Source organism: Bubalus kerabau, chromosome 1 (assembly GCF_029407905.1).
Source record: "Bubalus kerabau isolate K-KA32 ecotype Philippines breed swamp buffalo chromosome 1, PCC_UOA_SB_1v2, whole genome shotgun sequence".
Classification (NCBI taxonomy): Eukaryota; Metazoa; Chordata; class Mammalia; order Artiodactyla; family Bovidae; genus Bubalus; species Bubalus kerabau.
Genome location: NC_073624.1, coordinates 208,097,763 through 208,115,750, shown reverse-complemented (window position 1 = coordinate 208,115,750; position 17,988 = coordinate 208,097,763). Strand labels below are relative to the sequence as shown.

The 17,988-nt window shown below is 51.0% G+C and overlaps 1 protein-coding gene across 1 annotated transcript in view; it reads left to right on the top strand.

Moving 5' to 3' along the window:
• COL23A1 (collagen type XXIII alpha 1 chain) overlaps window positions 1-17,988 on the top strand; it is a 406,818-nt gene that overhangs the window by 362,014 nt on the left and 26,816 nt on the right. The window lies entirely within an intron of this gene.

The window sequence follows — 17,988 nt, the reverse complement described above, 5'->3', positions numbered from 1 at the left end:
CACACCAGCCACCCTATCAGGAAGCTGGCTAAAGCAGCAGATCAGGGCTCAGACTGTCTGCGCACTGGTAGAAGGGTCTTTATCCTCTCATCACCTAGAGAAACAGATATTTACAGTGAATGTTCTCCTCCTCATCCCTGTTTCTATCTGGCCCTGGGATTCTCACCCCATTCCACCACCCCTCCCCCATTATCAAATTGTTAGGACCCTTTCCTGCTTTCCATTAAAAAACAAAACAGAAAACCAGGTCTAACTTAAAGAAGAAAATGTCTTCGTCCCATCTTCTCTCCTATTCCTCATCCATATATCTGTCAAACTCCTACTCATCCCTCAAAACAGGCCCCAATTAGAAATTGGTAGTGGCAAGAGGGGGGAAATCTTCCTCATGGTGAAATGTCTAATTCCATTTCCCTGGCCAGGAGCAGCTGAGGGAAGCAGGGAGACCACAGCCATAATTGACCCCCTCCCCACCCCTGCCCCTAGGCATCCACTCAGCCCTTCTGTCCACATTTGCAGTGAGAAACTTGGCCTGGATGAAAACATGAGGGATCGGATCTGTGCAGCACTTCACAGTAAGAGTACATCCTATCCCTGGACACCACGACTTGTGCCTATTTTATGGACTGAAAAAACTGAAGCTTAGAGTGGCCGTGCCATTTTGCCACATCTCACAGTGACAAGCACGAGGAGCCTGGCTTCCCCCTGAAGGCTCTCTAGACCTTCCCACACAGAGATCTTTATGGCACAGCGGGTAAGGCTGTAAGGCAGCCAGACAAGGCCCTGGACCCCGCAGAGGAAGGAGGAGCTAACTCCTCCTGGGACAGGGGAGGCTTCACAGAAGAGGGACAGTTGGGGCCTGCTTTGAGGGATGAGTAGGAGTTTGACAGGGGGAAGAGGTAGATAGGCATTCCATGCAGCACCAACATGGACACAATGAAAATGCAGGGTCAAAGTGTGGTCCACGTGCCAGTGGACGGTGACCCTGTGGAAGGGCAGGAAAAGAGGAGGATGACGCTGAACGAAGGGCCCCCACTCACCCAGAGGGATGAAGACGGATGTATATACTGGAAAGGCCTCCCTGGCTACAGGACAGAGACAGGGGCAGGGTGTGGGGGAGGTCCAGACAGAAGGTGGCTATCAATATTAAGCGGCTGAAACAAGTCCCAGTAAGGATGAAATGAAAGAGGCAAGACTGGAGAAGAGAGGGCTGGCAGGAGTTGCAGCCTGACTCTGACAGGTGAGAGACCAAAACCAGAAATCCTCATGCTTGGCAGCAGCCAGCTCCCCAAGCATCCTCTAACTGGGCCAGGGGTGAAGGGCAGGCAGAGCTGCCCATCTCATGCAGAGTCAGTCATGGGGGGCATCGACAGACAGCCTAGGCCCCAGGAGACCAGCACAAGCCCTGCGCTGAAATGCGGGATAGGAGACAGGGCCTCTGCCTGGGACCAATTTTGGAACGAATAACTCAGTTAGACTGTTTGGAATTAATCAAGTGAACAAAAAAAGAACCACCAGGCACCATGCATTCATAGGCTTATTTGCACCCTCATAGTTCAAAAACAGCTTTGATTGTAAAAATGTAATTAGTTAAATGATTCATCTGTAATATCCCGAATTCATCTGTTTTTGGACTTCAGCATCCTACATCTCATTTTCATCTGACCCCTGCAGGGCTGCTCCCCAGTTCTCCAGATTCCAGGTGGAGCAAATGAAAGCAGATTTCCCGAGCAGCCCCTGCTAATTGTCCCCAGATTGGAACTGTGGGGAACCACAGTTGGGCCCCAGGGAAAAGGCCACCATGCTGACTTTCCCTTCCTCTTCCCCAGGGTCCCCTCAAAAGCCCAGTACAGGTGCTCCTGGACCTGGGCTCCTTGCCTTGGGCCCATGTCTCTCAAGTATCACACGTGGAACAACCAAAAGAACAGAGGGTTGAGCTGCTGCTCCTCCCCCTGGTCTCTAGAAGCCCTACTTACCCTTGGAAGCATTTTGCATCTTCCAGGCAGTGGCCCAGGAGCCCCCTGCTCCTAATACAAACCTCCAAGGAAGGTACCATCTTCCCATGTCTAGTTCTGGGATTGCTCTCAGCAGAGGTAGCCCGTGGGAGGCCAGCAGAGGTTTGTCCGGCTCTTTGCAGGTGATCCTGTGACAACACCTTTGCAGAGTGATGCCCTCCAGGCTGGTCTCTGACTCCCTTTCTGCCCAGGCAGTGAAGAACCCTCACCCCATTGCCAGGAAGAGCATGTTCAGACCTGCACTAGGCCACTGGGGCAAACTCAGGTCTTCCAAGTAAGTAGACTTGAAAGAACGCAGTTATTTGGAGTATGAAGCTGGTCCACACAGTATCCTCCTGAAATCAAGGACTGGCCCTCTGTCCTGCCCATGCAGTGGAGAGAGAGTGGGCTTTGGGGCTCCACAGACCATGTGACCCCTCTTCAGGCGTTTGGGGAGCCAATTAACTGACCCCATGAGAGTCCTAGCACTGGACATACGGATTGGGTTCAGTGAATGACAGTTCCTTCAACCACGGTGATCACCAACCCCAGCAGGGGGAGCCCCTCCCAAGCCAGTGTCCCCAGCACCCAAGATGTGGCCCAGAGGGGCAGGAGTCAGCTGGTGCCCATGACAGCCTTTGACAGGTCAGGAGCGCCCTCTGGTGCTCCCAGGCCAAGTGCTGGTGCCAGTAGGGAACTTTATAGAAGAATTCACTTGGCATTTGGTTCACTCAACAAATATTTGTTGTGTCCTCACTTTGTTTGACATTTGGGATACAACTAGTGAGACATACATCCAGGGCCCCTCCCCTCACGGAGGCTGGGATTGAGTGGGAGAGAGAATCAAACTTCAGGGCTGAGAAGGTGCAGGTTGCTACAAGTGTCTGTGACCCAGGCCAGGCTTGGTGGGGGTCAGGGCACCATCCAAAGGAAAAGAGGTGTAAGCCGAGTTTGGAAGGCCGAGGAGGGGCTGACAGATGGGAAATTCAAGGATAATGTCCAGGGAAAGGGTGCACCCAAGACAGGCCAGGCTGGGAGGGAACAGGAGAGGAGGGTCAAGGCCAGCAGGCCTGGAGCACTCAGCTTCATTGACAAGTCAGTTGCCTCTATAAAGGGGGCACAAGGTGGAGAGAACTTGCAATAGCATCCAACCTGGGAAGGTCCAGGCTTAACAGAAACCTTGCAAATCCATCAGGTTGCCCAGGAAGCAGTGAGTTCCCTGTCACTGGAGGTATGCAAGCCTGTGCTACATAACCACCCTTCTGGAGGGGCTTCTAGGGAGAGATTGGCCCCAGTGGGCCATCTCCCTACCAAGGCAGGTCCTTGTACTTGTGTGTGTGCTAAGTCAATTCAGTCATGTCCAACTCTTTGCAATCCCATGGACTGTAGCCTGCAAGACTCCTCTGTCCATGGGATCCAGGCAAGAACACTGGAGTGGGTTGCCATTTCCTCCTTCAGGGGGATCTTCCCGACCCAGGGATTGAACCCACATCTTAGATCTCCTGCATTGATGGGCAGGTTCTTTACCACTAGTACCACCTGGGAAGCCTTTTTGGGCTACTCAGACCCAAACTTGGTGGGACAGGATGGTGCAAGCCCATCTAGAGAAGGGGGCACTTCAAATAGTCACAAGACACCCTTCAGAGGCAGGCCTCTGGTGGGCACTGGATCCTCAGGGAGGGTCACAGTGGGGAGGGGAGGTGGCAGGAAGGCAGTGCAGTAGGTCAGTTACTGAGGAGCTGTGTGGGCTAAGGAAAAGGTGAGGAAGACTTCTCAGAGGTGACGTGTGGGTCTGGAAGGAGTATCGTGGGGGCAGACAGGGGGTCCTTGAATGTCAGGCCAAGGGGAGCTGCAGCTCTGCCCTGAGAGGGGGGTGAGGCCATACCAGGTGCAGCCAGAGGGAGATGGTGAGGTGGGAAGCATGCAGGGTTTAAGCAGGAAATTCGGGCTTGGGTCCCAGGCCAAACTGGCTATGCCTAGCCTCACCAACCTTCAGTTTCTTCATCGGTGGAATGGAGGTAATAACGGTACCTGCCCAACAGGGCTATGCTTAGGGTCAATGACTTCCAGGTGAGAAGGCAAAGGTGTGTGTGTGTCTTTTAGCTCTGCCCCATTTCCTGGATTTTTACACCAAAGCTGGCCCAGCACATTACAGTCACACTCATTCAACGCCCTGGGTGCCCAGCTCTAGTCTAGACACTGTCAGCTATAGGAAATCATTCCATGCACACCACACCTACTTTACAGCGGAGGAAACAAGCTCCAGGGAAGTTAAGCAGCTCGCTCCAAGGCCTGCAGGGTAAAAGCAGAACAAGGAGGATGACTCCCTGCTGCTTCACTGTAGGAAGAATGGGCACTGAGGGGATTGGAGGCACGGGGTCTGGTGGAGACCGATCCAGGAGAGAGGCCATGGTAAGTGGAGAACTGGACGTATATGTGGTTCGGAGAGATGGTTCAGAGCTAGAATTGCAGGCTCTCAAGCTCACTGATGCATTCCAGGGGCCAGCCAGGTGATGACCCAGACGGGCTGGGTGCAGGGGAGTGGAGGGAACAGTGGGCTTCGACTGAACTGGAAGGGCACATGCCCCATCTAAGGGGGTCACTGTAGCTCAGCCCAAGCAGATCGATCATTACCACGTCTTCTAACATTTCAAGAGAAGCTGGAAATACAGGTTTTTTAATGAAATCTTTGGATTCTTAAGAATTCTAATCAACCTGTTAATTCTTGCAACTCTTTGCAACCCCATGGGCTGTAGCCCACCAGGCTCCTATGTCTATGGAATTCTCCAGGCAAGAATACTGGATGGGTTGCCATGCCCTTTTCCAGGAAATCTTCCCAACCCAGGGATCAAACCCAGATCTCTTGCATTGCAAGCAGACTCTTTACCATCTGGACCACCAGGGAAGCCCAATCTGTTAACAGTGGGTAACAACTGTGTCACTCATGGAAACCAAGGGGGGCTAACCTCAAAACCCAGGGTTTCAGAGAGGCTGGGGATTCAAACACGAGTGAGGATGGGAGGAAGCAAGCAAGTGGCCCTGCAGACTGAGGCTCAGGGCAAGAGGGCAGATCAGGTGTGTAGCCTTGGATATCAGGGGTCCCTGCAGCCTGTGTCTGCTGTGAGCCCTGTCAGTCACTCTTGTCCCCTGGTGTCCTGGTAATGCTGGGTCTCAGTCCCACCAGCTGAACTGTGCTGTCCCAGGCAGGCCACTACCCACTGTATAGTTTCAGCCACACTGGGCCCGCCACCCTCTGATCCATCCTGCTAGATCTTCATCGCACCAGAGGCTGCCAGCAAAATGGGTGCCTCCGCTGGTCTGCCATCCCATTACCTTCCCTCAGACCAGCCCCACGTGCCTGAGCTGGAGACACCAGGCTGGAGGCAGCGCTCAGCAGATAAGCTCAGTTCACTGATCCAGCTTCCATCCTCACCCACCCAATGGGAGTCAGGTCTGTCACTCCCCTTCACCCCACCCTGAAACAATTTTTCCCGATATCTGACAGGGTAATCATGTAACGGGCAAATGTGTAATTTAGGCAGGTATTTTGGGATCTGTTCAAAGGCATAGCACCCCTTTTTCTAGCCAAGATGTGTAATGGACATATGTGTAATTGCTTCCAGGGCACACAGCGTGTTCACTGATCATGTCTTCTCCCCAAAATAGAAGCCAGCTGGCTTTCCGGCCTCACAGAATCACAGAGCTAAAGGGACCAATGGGTTTTCTAGGCCAAGGGTCACAAAGCCAGATGCCCTGACAGAGCTGGCAGGTCACTTCAGCAGGACAGGAGGCCAGTTGTGAGGCCCTGGGAACTGCACTGGGCCCAGCAGCCGTTGCCAGGCATGTGAACCCAGCTGAACCCATCTTCAGCTTTTCGGTAAAAGTCCATGCTCCAGATGTTTATGTGAAACGTTACAATTTTTAAATGTTGCAACTAGTTTGGTTAAGTTTTACTTCTTTTTTTTTTTTTTTTTTAACTGCATGGGCTAAACTGAACCTGGCTCCAGGCCAGCCCTGCCCTCCCTCCCTTGCCCAGACAAGGAGTGAGAGGGGGCAGCATGGGAGGGCCAAGGAGCAAGTGAAGGGCAGGGCTCTGACCTTGGCAGGCTCCTAGGTCCCCACACAGCTGGAGTCCCCACAGCTCACTCTGAGTTAGGTGTAGCTGCTGCTAAGTCACTTCAGTTGTGTCCGACTCTGTACGACCCCATAGACGGCAGCCCACCAGGCTCCCCCATCCCTGGGATTCTCCAGGCAAGCACATTGGAGTGGGTTGCCATTTCCTTCTCCAATGCATGAAAGTGAAAAGTGAAAGTGAAGTCGCTCAGTCGTGTCCGACTCTTCACGACCCCATGGACTGCAGCCCACCAGGCTCCTCCATCCATGGGATTTTCGAGGCAAGAGTACTGGAGTGGGGTGCCTTTGCCTTCTCCAAGTTAGGTGTATCAGGTGACTGCAAAGACCACTCTACAAAGAGCCTGAGATCCCAGGAAGGGGTTCCCCAGAAGAAGCCACGTGCCACCACCAAGACACAAGCTGCAGCCAGCCTGGACGTAAGAATGGGGGTTCTTTCTTCCCTTACCCTACTGTGGAATTCAAGTCTGGGAAATCACTAAGCCTGGACAGTCGTGCTGTGGCCCGTGTGTATGCAAACAGTCTGACCTGAGAAATCAGAACCACATGGTACTGACCTGCCCGAGGGCACTGCCCATCCACCCCCTTGCCCACTGGACAGCCCTAATGAGAGAGCCTTTGCACAGGAAAACACACACCCCAGGCTGGGACTCTGGGCCCCAACAGCCTTGTAATTTGATGAATTGTCAACATCTGGGCCATAATTACTGGCCCCTGGACTGATAATCCTGGTAAGCCCCCATCCAGGGGCCCTGTTCTGGTGCATTTGGGGGGTGCTCCATTCCCCTACAGGAGCTGTCAGCATTAATTACAACCAGAAAGCAAGATAGTCACCCAGCCCCGGCTGGTCTGAGCATTTACTCCTGTCTCTGTCTAAACACGGCCAGTGTATTGATTCAGTTCCATACAACAGATAACTCTCGCCAGTTGGGAGGCCTGAGCCGCAACTAACAGGGAGGAACAGAGCCAGCCTCACACAGAGCAAACAGTCTGCACAATTCCTTTGCCCCAGGGTCCCTCCAAGGCTTTGTTCCACGGCCACATTGAGATGCTCCAGTGATAGAGTTGGCATACTCCCTGGCCCAAACTTACTTCTCCAAGAAACCTCCTCTCTTTTGCCATACTTGCTAATATTTTTTTGAAAGATGGCTCCATGGAACCCTGCTTAGGAATTAACCAAGGGGTGAGGGAGGGAGCCAACCCACAAAGGTAAGAGATGTTGGCAGTGGCACAGCCTGGCATCTCACTGCCAGCCACTCGGAAGGCCACCCAAACATCCCTCCCCAGCACTGCCCACCCCAGGGCCAGTGCAGACTCCACTCCGTGTCTGCTTGCCTGTAGGTCTCACAACTTGGGTTGATCTGAAAGAGGAGACCAAGGAGACTATCTTGGGACCCATGTTGAACTTGTCATTTGAGAGAAAGGCATGACCTCCATTTTACAGATGAGGAAACTGAGGTTCCAGGCTGCTCAGGTTGTTGAGCGGGGCAAGGGGATGGGCCAGCACGGGGGCTCTGTCCTCCTGGCCTGAGGTTCAGCACAGCGCAAGGTTCTGTTTGCTTCTACACAACCAGAATCACCCTGGAGCTCAGCTGATCTACACCAGGGAGGAGTGATTTAAAGCATAACCCAGCCTTGTAAACGGCTGTCTAGCTTCGTGGAGGGCAGAAAGCGTTGAAAACCTCTGGTGAATTCCACGGCTTTGATCAGGCAGGGGAAGGAGCCAGCAGGGACCAAGCACCTCCAGGCACATGCTGTGGCATATGACCCTCAGGGTCACCCGTTCTGTGGGAGCTGAGGCTCAGAGATGGGGTTTGAACCCAGGGAAGGCCCCAGTCCTCCCTTCACTCTGTGTCATTCCTTCTGCTCCTCTGGTGGGAGATGCAGGGAGAGAAGCATCTCTGCCGAGAGTCGGGGAAGGGAGGGCTGTCTGGATAGGATAAGACCCCCTTCCACCAAGGCCCTGCCACCACCCCGTCTGGGGTTCTGCTCTTCCAGATGGCTTGGCTTCCCAGTACATTCCCCTCCTGCTCAAAACCAGCTTGTCAGCAGCTGGGGCACTCAGCCTTGGTCCAGCCCATCTACTAGGCCTACCCTTCCCCAGAATGTTTCTCTTCCTCACAGAGCACTCAGAGCCAGGCTTGGACCTCCCTCCAACTCATGGAAACACCAGGTTCATCCACACAGCCTGCCATCACAGTTGCTTTGCAAAGATTCAGCCAGGCCCTGAGACAAGGCATCCAGTGAGGCTGGGAACATTGCCTTCTGGGAGACCCACAAGCTCAGGCAAGTCTTTCAGGAAAGAAACCTATTTCACAGGGTATAGCTCCTTACTTCACTGTGGATGGTGACTGCAATCATGAAGTTAGAAGACAACTGCTGCTTGGCAGGATAGCTATGACAAAAAACAATGAAATCACTTTGCCAACAAAGGTCCATATATTCAAGGATATGGTCTTTCCAGTAGTTGTGTATGGATGTGAGACTTGGACAGTAAAGAAGGTAGAACGCTGAAGAATTAATGCTTTCGAACTATGGTTCAAAAAATCTTCTATGGAGAAGACTCTTAAGAGTCCCTTGGAAAGCAAGGAGATCAAACCAGTCAATCTTAAAGGAAATCAACTCTGAATACTCTTTGGAAGGACTGATGATGAAAGTGAAACTCCAATACTTTGGCCACCTGAAGCAAATGGTTGACTCAGTGGGAAAGACCCTGATGCTGGAAAAGATTGAAGACAGGAGAAGAGGGCAACAGAGGATGAGGTGGTTGGATGGCATCACCGGTTCGATGGACATGAACTTAGGCAAACTCCGAGAGACAGTGAGGGACAGGGAAGCTTGGAGTGCTGCAGTCCCTGGAGTCTCAAAGAGTTCGACACAACTTGGTAACTCAACAACAACTCCTTACTTGACCATAGAATTCCTTACCCCAGGCAAGCCTGCAAGACACTAGTGTTCCATGGACACCAGTTTTGTAAAAGCAGTATTAGGGTGACTGTGGGCAGGGCCCATCCTCTAAGGGTCACAGCCTGGGCCCCAGCCTCTCCCAAGATAAGAGGGGTCAGAATCATGCCCCAAAGCTGGGCAAGTCCATCTGACTCCAAAGCCAAGCTGTTTCCTCCTCCACCCCACCCTTCTGTGAGTTCCCTCCTCGGTGACTCCCAGTGACCCGTGGTCACTGAGCAGCCTCTCCAAGCATCAGCTATTTCCCCAGACAGAGAATTCAAGGGCCTGGGCATAAACTTCCTGCCTCGGTGTCATCAGAGATGAGCCCAGAGCCACCTCCACAGACCAAAGCCATGGCTGTGGGTCAGCTCCGTCCCCGAAGTCAGGCCCCCACCCTCTGGTCTCTAAGTATCTGCACGTCACCATTCTATGTTTGCCAAGGGAATCTTCTTGGCATCATATCTAACCACGTGCATGCTAAGTCATTTCACTCATGTCCGACTCTTTGTGACCCAATGAACTGTAGCCCACCAGGCTCCTCTGTCCATGGGAGTCTCCACATACAGCTCCAGCTTTGAATCCCTGAGGAACTCGTAACTTTCCTTCAGCCTCACCATGGGCATTTCCAAGGTTGGTGCTCTTCATGCCCCCTCTGCCATTATTCTGAAACTACAAACTTTATCAAGTCCCAGGAGCCAAGGGACCTGTGACCCCAAATACAGACAGGACCCCGGATTGAAAACTTGGTTTTCTGGCATGTAGTGGGCTTCTCACAAACTAGTAAGCTGGGAACCAAGGCTGCAGTCTCAATGATCCACTGGGACAGTCTTGGAGGTGGCAGAAGGGAGCATCCTGCCTGGAAGGCAAGAGGCCCCTGGTCACTCTTAGGAGGGGGCTGCTGAGGTCTGGCCTTCAGAATGCTCTCAGAGACAGTTTGTGGCACTGAGTTTTCCCCTCTGGGGTCAAAGCCAAGGGAACATCCCCAAGCTCCCTTCTATAACAGTCATTTCTAGAAAAGGGGGGCACCGTGGCACTGCATGCCTCACATCAACTGGAACTGGGCCTGGCAGAGGGTCAAAGTGAAAGAAGGTCCAGAGAGCCTTTCGTCTCCTCACTCAGGGAGTCAGAGGCACCAGAAATCCTGGAAGGAAGGCAAGGCCTATGAGCCTTCTCCCCAGATTCCCTGGATAGCCATCCGTCACTCCTGCTATCCTGTGCTACCGGAGAGAGAGCATTCCATGGAGAGTAGGGCCTATTTCAAGCCCTTGGACAGTCCCACTGGCTCAGCTTCTTCATCTGTAGGAAGGGATGTGGCACCAGGCTCCCAGAGCTGTGGCAAGGGCAGACCCATAAAGGAAAGGGAGTCAGGTCCAAAGCAAGCCCTGCTCTGTGTCCTGGCCTTTATCAGGAGTGTCTTGAACTCATCATGCAATCTAGTTCCAAGGCCAGCTCATGTCACCAGCTGCTGCTGGTGACTTAGCAGTGAGGTCTGCTGTGTTCTGCCCCCTGGCATTTGAAGAAAAGAGCTTCATTTAGTAAGCTACACCTTAGTCTCTGTTTTGTTTTGTTTCTTGTAATGAAGACTTTGGAGATGTACCTCTTTACAGTATTGTTAACTGGAGTCATCCTTGCTCTACGTTACATTCCTAGAGCTTGTTTATCTTGTAACTTGAAGGTTGTACCTTTTGACCCTTTCTTCCATTTCACCCACCCCCCTACTTCTGGCAACCTTCAGTGTGTTCTATCTATAAGCTCGTTTATTTTGTTGTTGTTTGGTGTTAGATTCCACATATAAAAAGAGGGCTTCGCTCACAGCTCAGTTGGTAAAGAATCCACCTGCAATGCAGGAGACCCTGGTTTGATTCCTGGGTTGGGAAGATCCCCCAGAGAAGGGAAAGGCTACCCATTCCAGTATTATTGTTGTAGCCACGCGTTCTGGGAAACAAACTCACTCAGAAAGACAATGCAGATAGTGGAATGCAGTTTATTACACCGGCGGGCCCAAGGCAGAGTCTCCTCTTAGCCAATGACCCTGATCAGTTTTTCTGAAAACCTTATATACCCTAAGTGTACATGCTCAAACCCACCTCCCCAAATTCCCTGAAGCTAGTCTGAACAAAGGAAAAGAAAGATACAATCAAAGTTAACCCATGATTCATATGCCTTAAGCCTAGGTAGTTAACAGTGGACAATTATCAACAGGCCTGTGGTCATACCCCAATAAGCATAATAGAATTTATGATTCTATTCAGTTACACAAATACTTAGGGTATTCTTTTAGGCAACAGAGAGTCCAGGTACGAGCCCTTGGGCTCTTCCATCCAGGGGGCCTGGTTTTCCAGTTGGTATGTTGTTTCCATAGATACTGGGCATATAGCTCAAAATCCACAGTCCGGCCCAAGATGGAGTCCTGCTTTCAAGATGGAGCCTGTTCTGTCTGTTTCCTCCTTCATTCCCCGCTCTTGATGCTCTTAACTCAAAGTATGAGCATCATTCATAGGGATATATTGCACCCTGACTCTCCAACCTCCAATTTGGGAGAACAACATCAACCTTTGGGTTACAAAGTCCATAAAACATTGTAAAATAAAGGGTCCACAAAGCAGAACTATCAAGGCAACTGTAACAATGGTAAATATAGTTTTCCATCAATCACCCTTCACCTAAAATAGGACCGAAGTCCAAAAAGGAAGATTATCATCAAGCCTAACTTTTACCTGATCTTTCATGTCATCTAGGGTGGCTGATATATAGCCAGATAAATCAGGAATATATACACAACATTCAACTTTAATTATAGCACAGGTCCCTCTTTGTACTGAAACTATGGTTAGTCTTAAGATGATACCAGCAAGTCCTGGTACCAGCAGTTGATTGTATAGCTTCATCTCTGTTTCTTCTTTAAGATGATCTTGGTTTCACGGGGATCCGTGGGGTCCTGTTGTGTAGTCCACTCGGTGTCCTCTGGGTCTGCGTGGTATGCTCTCTTCACCTTCATGTGGGGATCCAGGGAGTGACACATGCAACTTTAACTGCAGTGGGGCTGGTTAGAACAACAGTATATGGGCCTTCCAATGTGGGGCCAAGGAGTCGTGTTTCCAGTCCATGACCGCACCTGATCCCCGGGCACAAATTCGTGAATCTGTTCCCCAAGGGGGAATGGCACCCTTTCTTGTACAAACTTAGTTACTTGATTTATTATTACCCAGTTGTTCCATCTGCTGTGAAATCTCATCTCCCCTTACCTGAGGCAAATTTGTTGACACCTGTTTTATTATGGGAGGGGGCCTCCCATACACAATTTTGTACGGAGAAGAGCCATGGGACTGTGGGGTCATCCGGAGTCTGGGCAGAGCGGTCGGAAACAAGTCCACCCAGGAGCAGTCTCTATGATCCACTTGGAGAGTGTCTCTTTAAGAGTCTGGCTGGCTCCTTCCACCATCCCAGAACTCTGGGGCCTATATGCTGTATGTAATTTCCACTTGATCTTTAAAGTTTTGCTTACTTGTTATACTAAATCAGCTACAAAAGCCAGGCCATTGTCCGATCCAATGCTGGTAGGAAATCCAAATCTGGGAACTATCTCCCTAAGCAGGCACCGGGCTACTTTTGATGCTCTTTCAGTCCAGGTAGGAAAAGCTTCTACCCATCCCAAGAACGTACATACCATGACCAGCAGGTAATGGTAGTGTCGGTGAGGTTTCATTTCAGTGAAGTCCACTTCCAGGTGTTCAAAGGGCAACGTGCCTTTTACCTGAATCCCTGGAGGTTTCCGTCTGTGCCGAGAGGCAGCATTGACCTGTGAGCAGGCAGTGCAGTTCTGAGATTTTGTCCTTTTGACAGCTGGAGGGCCTGGATTAGAGCATATAGTTCAGCCTGTTGAGCGGACCAGTGTGATGGCAGAGAGCGAGCCTCAATGATGGTTTCTTCCGTGACTACTGCACATCCCGCCAGTCATTGTCCTTGTTTCACCAGGCTGGTGCCCTTGGTGTACAGGACCAAATCTGGGTCCAGGATTGGCTGGTCTCTGAAGTCAGGTCTGCTGGCATATTTCCTTGCAATCATGTGAGGACCCACCTTCTCCCACAGGAAGGAGAGTGGCCAGATTCAGGGCCTAACAAGGCTCAGTAGTAACATGGGGATTCTCACATAACAGTCCCTGGTATTGAGTAATCCGGGATGTCGACAGCCATTTATGGGGGTCCCCTAGCAGGAAAGTGTTGACCTCATGCGGGGCTTTTACGAACAAATCTTCGCCCAAAGTGGGCTTGGTTGCCTCCCGGACCAGTAAGGCAACTGCAGCAACTGCCCGTAAGCATCCCAGCCACCCAGTGGCAACACTGTCCAGCTGATTAGAAATAAGTCACTGGTCTGTCCCATGTCCCCATAGTCTGGGACAACACTCCTGTAGCCACCTTGTCCTTTTCAGTCATGTAAAGAGTAAATGGCTTAGCAAGGTCTGGCAGGCCCAAGGCGCGTGCTCAGGTAATTGTACCGGGTTTGAGTTCTATTACCAGTGGGACTTGTTTTGCAAGCCTGGGGAGGGGGTGAGTTGTCTTCTGCTCAGACCTCAGGGAATTGTTGAGTTAACTCTCTTTTGACTGTTTAGCCCGTCCGGTTTCCTTTCCGGGAGATTGTGCAACCTCCATTCATTTTGAGGGGTTACGGGAGAGGTGGATACAATCTAGGAGGTCCAGCTGAGGTGGAATTCTGGGGGAGTTGACCAGAGGTCTCCATTGCTGGGATTGGAGCCTGCCGAAACGGCGGCTCTAGGAACTCCGGGAGAGCTGGTGGAAGAGCGGTTGCTGCTGCTGCAGGACTTCACCTGGCCCTGGATCAAGCATTAAGGCGGCCTCCGGTCCTGATGGAACACTGAGAGGCAGGCACTTCATTATCCAGTATGGGGGAGGGGTCAGGTCTTCCCCGTCCAAATCCTGTAGAATTTCCTTTTTTATCATCAGTCAATTTTTGTGCCACTAATATTTTTCCCTTTCCCTTCTGAATACAGAATCTTGTCCAAGTAGGAAGATCTTGAGCTAACCCTAGCCATGAGTCAATATATGGATATTGATCCAGGTGCCCTGGCTCTCCTGTGACTACTGTATAGACTGCTTCCACTATTTTTAAGTTCATGGTGTTCTCTGGTGGCCATCCTGCTCCCATAGGGGGCCATTCAACCTCACAGAGTATGCGGAGGCAGTTAGGCGTCATTTTCACCCCATAGTCTCCTCCAAATCCCTTCTTTAAATTTTTAATCATGCACTCCAATACACTTGCCTTAGATTTACTTCCCCCACATCTTGCTTACCTTCTCGGACCTTCTACTTTTCCTTTTCGTTCTGTCTACGAAGTTCTCAGTACCCTATGTACTTCTGATATTTCCGCTCAATGACACTTAAATTGCCATTCTGCCTCCCTCCTAATTGGGTGAGAATAGCCTTACCTGCCAGATCCCAGACGGAGAAGGGGGATTGGCGTGTCTTCACCTGTCGGTCAGCACAGCCGAACCAGAACACCACGTGATCGAAGACTGTTTCTCCCTTAACTTTTAAAGTCCATTCTGCCTTGGTGGGCTTGATCAGGTGTGGATGAAAATACAGATGGGTTAAATAACCCATGTCCCAGGCTGTCTCCAGAAAAGCCAACTTGTACTCACTTATGTATCCCCCTCCTTCTAGCCTGACAATTCCGATGGGGTCAAGAATTTCACAGCAGATAGGAGACCTCCTTGGGGAGGGCAGAATATGAGCACACAAAAAACCAAGTTTCTTCTCCTAAAAATCCCCTGGGAATTGCTTGGTAATAATTTTCCCCAAGACGGTGTGGACACCACCTCATAAATGACCTTCACAAATTTCCTTCCCAAGCCCTAACACTCTCGTCAACCTGTGTACCAAGCAATCGCCACCATCTGCCTATTCCAGGCTCCTGTGGGTCCATGCCCCTTCTAGTCCCTCCCAGGGGGGTGATCAGGCCCCTTCTTCCACCCTGCTGGGTGGGTTCCTCCTCACCTGAGCACTCAGTTCCCCTGCTGCCGTCCACTACCTACTAACATGAAAGGTCCGGGCACTGAGAAGCAGAATCCTTCCAAAAGGGCGAGGCACCTTACCCCCTCTAGAAGATTCCAGCCGCAAGGCCTCGGAGTAGTCCCAAATGGGACTTGTCTCCTCAAAGTGAGGAGTTTCCCGGCCCATGCACCAAATGTTGTAGCCACGTGTTCTGGGAAACAAACTCACTCAGAAGGATAATGCAGATAGTGGAGTGCGGTTTATCACACCTGTGGGCCCAAGGCAGAATCTCCTCTTAGCCAAGGACTCTGACCAGGTTTTCAGAAAACCTTATATACCCTAAGTGTACATGCTCAAACCCACCTCCCCAAATTCCCTGAAACTAGTCTGAACAAAGGAAAAGAAAGATATAATCAAAGTTAACCCGTAATTCATATGCCTGTATGGATGTGAGAGTTGGACTGTGAAGAAAGCTGAGCGCCGAAGAATTGATGCTCTTGAACTGTGGTGTTGGAGAAGACTCTTGAGAGTGCCTTGGACTGCAAGGAGATCCAACCAGTCCATTCTGAAGGAGATCAGCCCTGGGATTTCTTTGGAAGGAATGATGCTAAAGCTGAAACTCCAGTACTTTGGCCACCTCATGCGAAGAGTTGACTCATTGGAAAAGACTCTAATGCTGGGAGGGATTGGGGGCAGGAGGAGAAGGGGACGACAGAGGATGAGATGGCTGGATGGCATCACTGAGTCGATGGACGTGAGTATGAGTGAACTCCGGGAGTTGGTGACAGACAGGGAGGCCTGGCATGCTGCGATTCATGGGGTTGCAAAGAGTTGGACATGACTGAGCGACTGAACTGAACTGAACTGAAGCCTAGGTAGTTAACAGTGGACAATTATCAACAGGCCTGTGGTCATACCCCAATAAGCATAATCAGATCAGATCAGTCGCTCAGTCGTGTCCAACTCTTTGCGACCCCATGAATCAAGCATAATAGAATTTATGATTCTATTCGGTTACACAGATAATTAGGGTATTCTTTTAGGCAACAGAGTCCAGGTACGAGCCCTGGGGCTCTTCCATCCAGGGGGCCTGGTTTTCCAGTTGATATGTCGTTTCCATAGATACTAGGCATATAGCTCAAAGTCCACAGTCCGGCCCAAGATGGAGTCCTGCTTTCAAGATGGAGCCTGTTCTGTCTGTTTCCTCCTTCATTATGGCCTGGAGAATTCCATCGACTATAGTCCATGGGTTCACAAAGAGTCAGACACAACTGAGTGACTTCCACTCACTCACTCACTCACTCATAAATGAGATCATGTGGTATTTGTCTTTTTCTGCCTGACTTTTTCACTTAGCACAATGCACTTCACAGTCCAGCCATGTTGTTGAAAAGGCAAGCTCCTCTCATTCTCTTATGGTTGAATAGTGTTTCTGTGTGTGTGTGTGTGTGCACGCATGCCACATCTTCTTATCAGTTTATCCATCAGTGACACTTAGGTTGTTTCTCTGTTCATTATTGTGAAAAATGCTGCAATGGAGGTGCAGGTATCTTTTTGAATTATTATTTTCATTTTTCTTGGGTAAATACCCTGACATGGAATTGCCAGATCATAAGGTGGTTTTGTTTTTTATTATTTGAGGAACCTCCATACTGTTTTCCCTAGTGGCTGCACAGTTTACTCACATCAGTAACACACAGGGCTTCCTTTTTCTCTGCATTCTTGCCTTCTTATTTCTTGAAAAGGAAAGAATGTTACTTAGTTCTAAGCTGCATCTTCGTCTCTTTTTAATTTCCATCTGCATTATGACTTTTTTAAACCATGCAGAATAAAGAGGGGCAAAGTGTGCACTATGTTTGGGCTCAGGTCAGCAGGATGGACAGACACACTCAGGGCCTGGGCACAGAGTCTGCAGTGGCAACCACTCTGGACAAGGTGACTGGGGGTCCAGGGACAGTCAAGATCCAGTGGGCAATGGGATAGAGCAAGGAAAGTTTGAACAGAGGAATACAAGGGCAGACAAGAGGCGGAGAGAGTGGCCAGAGTCCAGGTGAGACCACTGCCAGGGCTTGAGTGTGGTATAGACTTCTGTGTCCACACAGAATTGAAGTCCCTGCCATCTGGGCTCCAGTTCCCACTTCTGGCTGCCTGGCCTGGGGCAATGCCTTCCCCTCACTGGACCTCAGCTTCCTCCTCTGTAAGATGGGAATGATAACACCTGCCTTACACAGGGCTCCTGTTACAATTCAGGCAGAGTATAGAGGTCACCAATAGCCCCAGAAGAGACCCAGGATGGGACTGGGCCCTCTGTGTTATGGCAGCTGGGAAGGCCAGGCCAGGGTGAGGGGTCTCAGGTAGAGATGCCCAGAGGGACATGGCCTTATCAGGGCCGGAGCCTGTGGTGGGTAGATGGGGGCAAGGCCCACTCTTAGTGGACTGCTGAAGAGAAGAGCCCTTTCATATGGAACCAGGTCAAGATGGCCAGGAGCTGGGCCGAGGAGACAGGCCAGCTCATGCAGCTCCTGCTGAGCTCAGATGGCAGGGACTGAAATTGCACCTCACGAGGAGACCCCAGGGCCTGAGCCCTTGAAATGGCCCCATTCCCCCTTCTCCTGGGACCCCAGCTGCCCCCAGGCCATTGCCCTGACATCTAGACCCTTGACTTGAATGTAAAGCGAGTGGCCAGAAGCACTTAGGGGACCAGTTTTAAGAACTGCCCTAGTTTCCTTCCTGGAGTGAGGGCCTTGAGCAAGGGCACCAAGGGGTAGCCATTGTCACGGCATCTGGGGAACTGGTGGATGACTGTCTGCCAGGGCAGTCTGGAGACCCAGCCAGGGAAACTGACTGTTTACAGCTAGACCCAGCGGGCAAGGGTTGGTCAAGACCAGGCAGACCCAGTCCATGGCACCCCC